This window comes from Podarcis filfolensis, assembly GCF_964270895.1.
Source record: "Podarcis filfolensis genome assembly, chromosome: 12".
NCBI classification, from domain to species: Eukaryota; Metazoa; Chordata; class Lepidosauria; order Squamata; family Lacertidae; genus Podarcis; species Podarcis filfolensis.
The window spans coordinates 6,426,799-6,433,706 of NC_139614.1; the positions used below are offsets into that span (position 1 = coordinate 6,426,799).

At 47.7% G+C, this 6,908-nt stretch overlaps 1 protein-coding gene across 1 annotated transcript in view; it reads left to right on the plus strand.

Annotated features, from left to right (window-relative positions):
* The first annotated feature begins 4,732 nt into the window (after positions 1-4,732).
* The window catches only part of HERPUD2 (HERPUD family member 2), a 20,851-nt gene continuing 18,675 nt past the window's right edge, over positions 4,733-6,908 (plus strand). The window contains exon 1 of the mRNA XM_083578196.1: positions 4,733-4,924. The gene's annotated coding sequence lies outside the window, so the exon portion shown is untranslated. The remainder of the gene's footprint in view (positions 4,925-6,908) is intronic.

Genomic DNA, 6,908 nt, shown 5'->3' on the forward strand with positions numbered 1-6,908 from the left:
CAATATAAACTAGGGTTGCCACATTTCAAAATGTAAAAACCAGGACACCCCAAAAATTGTTCCTGAGCTTTTCAAAGACAAAAATACCAAAAAAGTGATTTTTCAATTGACTTGCCTAAGATTCAGGATAAAGCGCCAGAAGTCAATTCCACCTTTGAAATCCTGAGAATGTCTAGACATATGGCAGCCCTATGATATGTAATTCAGTGCCCAAGTTTTATGGGGTCGCTGTCAATGTCCCCTGCCTGTTTGGTTTTTAGTGGTCCAGGTTTGGCCAGCCAACTCAGCTGAAAGCAATAAACCAGTTTCTGAACTGAAAGGATCCTTAAAAACTGAACCTTATATATATGCTTTATAGCTGTTTGGGACGGCATTAGGGCCATACATTGAAAAGTGGGTTATACTTACAACCGATCATACCAGGGATGGCGAACTTGTCGCCCTCCAGCTGGTGTAGGAAAACTGTCTCATCAGCTCAAGCCAGCATGGTCAATGGTCAGGAATAATGGAAATTGCGGCCTTCTAGATGTTGCTGGATTCCAGGTCACCCAACATTTTCCTAGGGAATTGTAGTGCAAAATCTGGAGAAACATAGGCATATCATACTATACTGGATCACTCTGGGATCTCGGAGACGTCTCAATAACAAAATGTCTTTAGTCTAATATCCTCTTAACTCAGCCTTGTTGCTTCTTCTGGATGCAAATTCCACTGTCCACTTGATGAGAAAGTGGTAGTGTTTTCCCTCCCTCAAACCATGTAATCTCACTGCATATTCTTTAAAAGGAATTGTTGTTCTTGTTTAGTCATTTAGTCGTGTCTGACTCTTCGTGACCCCATGGACCAGAGCACGCCAGGCACTCCTGTCTTCCACTGCCTCCCGCAGTTTGGTCAAACTCATGCTGGTAGCTTCTATGACACTGTCCAACCACCTTGTCTTCTGTCGTCCCCTTCTCCTTGTGCCCTCAGTCTTTCCCAGCATCAGGGTCTTTTCCAGGGAGTCTTCTCTTCTCTTGAGGTAGCCAAAGTATTGGAGCCTCAGCTTCAGGATCTGTCCTTCCAGTGAGCACTCAGGGCTGATTTCCTTAAGAATGGATACATTTGATCTTCTTGCAGTCCATGGGACTCTCAAGAGTCTCCTCCAGCACCATAATTCAAAAGCATCAATTCTTTGGCGATCAGCCTTCTTTATGGTCCAGCTCTCACTTCCATACATCACTACTGGGAAAACCATAGCTTTAACTATACGGACCTTTGTTGGCAAGGTGATGTCTTTGCTTTTTAAGATGGAATAAAGGAATAATAGCATTGAATGCTGACTGTAGAGTTATCTCTTTCTTTCTTTGCTTCCTACGTCTAATCCTTTACTGTACAGGTTGCAAACTGTACTATCTTTTAATCAAAGAGTCAACCTGTCTCCCATCCAAAGACATTTTATCATCACGCCAAGTTATCTTTAAAAAAGAAGGGAGACATGTCTGTTTGTATTTAATACATATGAATGCTGCCCTCGTGGCCTGCCCTTCTAACCACAGCTCTTTATTTATCTACAGACTAGATGGAAAATAAGACAAATTCACATTTTTCTCTGGTCTAACCCTGACAGTCTGCCTCATTCCTGATCTCCGGTGGGACTTCATGTTGAAAGAAGAGAGTCGTTTGGCAGCAAAGCCTATTCAGTGTTAAGTCTATGTACCAAATATAACACACTTTTTGTTCGTCGATTGCTTGTGCGTTGCTTAGTTTTTTTAACTGACTGAGAAGATGCTCTCTGTTGGGATTTTGAAAGGTGTGTGGACGCATTTGGGGCAAGTTGTCTTTTGGCACAACCCTCCAGTCCTCATGGCCAACTGCAGCAAAGCCTAAAAATGAAAAACGAGGCCCTGTGGTTCCTTCAAAGATGAATCCATCATTATGGCATAGTATCAGCTTTCATAGACAAGAGGCCAGGGTGGGGGGAAGCAGGAAGCACTACAATCAGGTGTCACACAATGCCACAAGTCCACTTTCCCTTGTCATTCAACTGACATTATGGGACTGGGCCTCCTCCTACCTCATTGGGGCAAGACTTACTGCAAAGGGTTGCTGTTAAGTTGTGGGTGAACATATCAGACGACACAGTGATTCTTCAAACAGCTCTTGTTTATTCACAGGCCAGAACAGAACTGAACTGAAGGGTTCAGTCAGCCTGCTTATATAGAGCTCCACTACAACGCAACAGTAACCACTTTCTGTAACTATCCAATCACTGAATGTCACTTTCAATCCCTTATTTGCATATGTGGACCTGAGTGAAAACTATCTACAGTATCCCCCTGCTGGCCCAGGGTGAGAACTTCAGTACATAACAGTTGCTATGATCTGAGCTGTTTGGCTTTCGCTGACATCGGGTGACTTATTGTTTTATTGCTGACCTGCGCCTCAATCCAGCTCCTGACACCCAGTGAGCTTCATGGCTGAGTGGGGATTCGAACCCTGCTCTCCCAGGTCCTAATTCAGCACTCAAACCATTGCACCACGCTGGCTTCCCTTTGCTAGCTGTCCCTTGCCCTGAAGTTCTCCTCCATCAAGTTGGCTTTGGCCCGACCAGTGCTTCAGAGATAGAATCACAGAAGTGTAGAATTGGAAGGGACCCCAAGGTTCATCCACTCCAACCCCCCGTTCTCCCGTTCCAGCTTTGGTTCCTGTGTTCCTGCATCCTGCAGTCCCTGACCTCCATTGGACTTGCTTCTGACTGTGGACTCGCCAGTTGGACTGCCACCAGCGCCACCGCCCATGCCCTGGTCCCGGCGTGTCAGTTCTGGACTCTTGCCACCCACTCCCTGGATCGTGACACCTGACAACGCAGGAATCTCAGCTGAAGCATCCATGACAATGACCTCCAAAGACCTCCAAAAAAGGAGAGTCCACAACCTCCTGTGGGAGACAAATAGCTCTTACTGTCAGAAAGTTTTTTCGTAATCTCCTTTCTTGTAACTTGAAGCCATTGGTTCAAGTCCTATCCTCCAGAGCAGGAGAAAACAAGCTTCCTCTATCTCCCCTGTGACAGCCCTTTAGATATTTGAAGATGGCTAACATATCTCCTCTCAGTCTCCTCTAAACACACCCAGCTCCTTCAAGCGTTCCACACAAGGCTTGGTTTCCAGACATCTATACAACCACACTGCTAGCTTCCTTACATATGATGTTTATCTTCTAGGTTTTTTTATTGTGTAGTGCTGAATTCTTTTATTCAGCCTAGGACCCTCGTACCTACGGGACCGCCTCTTCTGCTATGCCCCGCGGAGGACCATAAGGTCCATAAATGGCAACATCCTAGAGGTCCCAGGCCCTAAGGAAGTCAGATTAGCCTCAACCAGAGCCAGGGCCTTTTCAACACTGGCTCCGGCCTGGTGGAACGCTCATGACACCAGGGTCCTGCAAAATCTGATTTCTTTCCGCAGGGCCTGTAAGACAGAGTTGTTCCACCTGGCTTGGAATCAAGTTGATCCCCTCCCCCTCTTTCCTTTTTCCTTTCTCCTTTTGTGATGGAACCCCTATTTGGGGACTTCCCTGGCTTTTTTCTGGCACATGTAGGACCAGTCTGGATAGTTCGCCTTGGTGAAGACATGACGTTTTCATCTGCAAAAAAAGTTTTTGAGTTTCTACTGAAATGAGGCTGCATTTTAATGTTGTATTTAAACTTGTTTTTAAGTTATATTTTAATCAATTGTTTTTTTACCTGGTGTTAGCCACCCTGAGCCTGGTCTTGGCTGCGGAGGGTGGGGTATAAATAAAATGTATTATTATTATTATTATTATTATTATTATTATTATTATTATTAATTCCTATTAACATTTTAATCCCACTTCATCTTTCAAGTAGTTTGTAGTGGTGTGCATGGCTCTCCCTCTTTTCCTTAAAATTACCCTGAGAGGTGGGAGAGGCTGAGAGAATGAATTGCCCAATGGCACCAAGTCTACTCTTTAAGTTGTAGTCCAGCACGCTATAAAATCTAAGGTCCAGAAATTACTACTTATAATGCTGTGGTCCAGAGAGTAAAGACCCAACTTAGAATGGTGGAACAGGGTTCAGGAAGTCAGAGAAACATACTGACATAAAGTCATAAAACCTACCGCCAGCCCCCCACTCTGATTTCAACCCAGGCACGGGGAGCATCTGGTGAAATCAGAGTCCCTAGGGTAGCATATATTCACCATCCTGTTCTACATGCAAGCCCTGGTCAGCTCAGTCTGTGCACGTCAACAACATGCAGGGTGGCAAAGAACACACAGGCACAGCAAATATAAGGTCCTGTTTTCCAGAAACTACTGTATTATATTCGGTAACAGAGCAGGGAGAGAGATTGGGTGGGATACAGATCAGTTCTTCTCCACTGCCAGACCTCTGGTTTGGGTGGCTACACATGGATGGATAAAACATTGGCTGCTATTTTTAAGTCGCTGGAAATTCTTTCTTCCCCACATCCTGGCAGCACATATTTGAAGGGTGTTTATTCTTCAACAACGCACAGCAACAGCACCATCTAGTGACCCTCTCCTTGCCTGTGGTGTGCATTTAAAGACCGCACATGCAATTCTCCTTGCCTGGTGTCATCAGACTAAGGCTCAAGTTATTTACTAGGTCACCTGAATGCTGCTTCTTGTGTGTCATCATGAAGGCATCACACAGGTCACAATTAACTGGACTGTCTTGGGAACAAAACAGGCTCATGAAACCAGCAATCCATGTGCATTTAGACTAGGCAGGTCGCAATATAGCTTTATTGTCTTCCCTTCTCGCAGCAGGAGACAGGCAGGGCCAAGAGAGAGGCTTGTGCAGGGCTTCTTCCTTGAGCAAGAAATTGAACCCGGGTGCCTCTGGCCCCAAGCCAGCATCCCAGCCTGGGGAATACATTGGCTCAATAGCTGGTCTTAAACTGAGGTAAGCTTGGACTACTGCAATGCAATCTACGTGGGGATACCTTTGAAGGTGACTCGGAAACTACAACTAGAATGCGGCAGCTAGACTGGTGACTGGGGGCGGCCGCCGAGACCATATAACACCGGTCCTGAAAGACCTACATTGGCTCCTAGTACATTTTCAAGCACAATTCCAAGTGTTGGTGCTGACTTTTAAAGCCCTAGATGGCCTCGACCCAGTATACCTGAAGGAGCGTCTCCACCCCCATCGTTCTGCCTGGACACTGAGGTCCAGCGCCGAGGGCCTTCTGGCGGTTCCCTCATTGCGAGAAGCAAAGCTACAGGGAATCAGGCAGAGGGCCTTCTCGGTGGTGGTGCCTGCCCTGTGGAACGCCCTCCCATCAGATGTCAAGGAAATAAACAACTATCTGATTTTTAGAAGGAAGCCCTGTATCGGGAAATTTTAAATGTGTGATGTTTTATATTTTTTATGTTCTGTAAGCCACCCAGAGTGGCTAGGGAAACCCAGCCAGATGGGCAGGGTAGAAATAATAAAATTATTAATTAGTACACACAGCCCATCTGTCATGGATGCTTTAGCTGAGATTCCTGCATTGCAGGGGGTTGGACTAGATGACCCTTGGGTCCCTTCCAATTCTATTATAATACAGTGGTACCTCGGGTTAAGTACTTAATTCGTTCCGGAGGTCCATACTTAACCTGAAACTGTTCTTAACCTGAAGCACCACTTTAGCTAATGGGGCCTCCTGCTGCCGCTGCGCCTCCGCCATGTGATTTCTGTTCTCATCCTGAAGCAAAGTTCTTAACCTGAGGTACTATTTCTGGGTTAGCGGAGTCTGTAACCTGAAGCGTATGTAACCTGAAGCATATGTAACCTGAGGAACCACTGTAATGGTAAACAGAAATGGCAGCTGCAGATAAGATCACAAACAACATAAGGAGAGCTCTGTTAGGATTCCATGGTGGTAATAAGGGGGATACCTTTGTCCCAGAAGGCGGCATTCAGTGATACTGAACCTCTAAACTCGATAGGCTCAGCTCTGTAATGGCTCCTTGCCACTGACACCTTCACCCCTCCTATTTCACGACTCTGGCCAATTCTCTTTTAGAGAGACATGTCACCGATTGTTCATCACCGCATCTTGTGGCAGTGAATTCCGTGAACGAGTTACGGTTGAGGGAGAGATCAGTAATCTAAGGCATCCTTTCAAAAAGTGTTGGGCGCGCGGGGATGGGGAAAACGATTGGGTTGCTTTTGTTTTCTTATTATTATGCATTTTGTGTTTTTATGTTGTGACCACCCTGAGACCTGCGGGTATAGGGCGGCATACAAATTTAATACTGTTGATGATAAAGTCAAACCAGAACTGTGCACCACCTCAATATGCAGATATTGTATTTTATCCATCATTTTAAATCCAGGCGCGTGTGCCAAGAGATGTATGCGTGTCTTTTCTCGGTGCCCGCCCCCCCCCCCCCGGCCTAGGCGTTTCCCGAAAGCTCTCCCGGAGACGCAGCTCCTTCCCTTCTCCCCAGCGCCGCGAAGCTTCCCCGGCCGGATTTCTGCCTGCGAGGCTGCCTTGGAAAGGCCACCGCGGAGGGCGCGCCCCAAACAAAGCTTTATTTTTGGGGGGGTTGTCGGCCTGCCTGCCTCCCTCTTGGTCTCCCCTTCTTCCCCGCCTCCTCGCACACGCTCAGTCTGTTCCGGCCGCCGCCTCGCAGCGCCCCCGCGCAAGGAGGAGCCGCCGCCGCCGCCGCGCCGAGCAAGAGCGCTCTCCCGGCGGCGAGGGGCGGTTGGTGGTTGTTTCCGCGGCCTCCATTTTAGGCGTCGCTGCAAGGCCCCGGGCGGCGGGGAGGGAGGCTCCCCGGGCGACGTGGAGGCCCCGGCGGCGGGCCTTGTTGTGACGCCGCGCTCCCGCGTCTCCCCGGCGAGGCTTGGGCCGGGTCTGGGCGGCGACAGAGATGGGCGCACGGGGCCTCTTGGC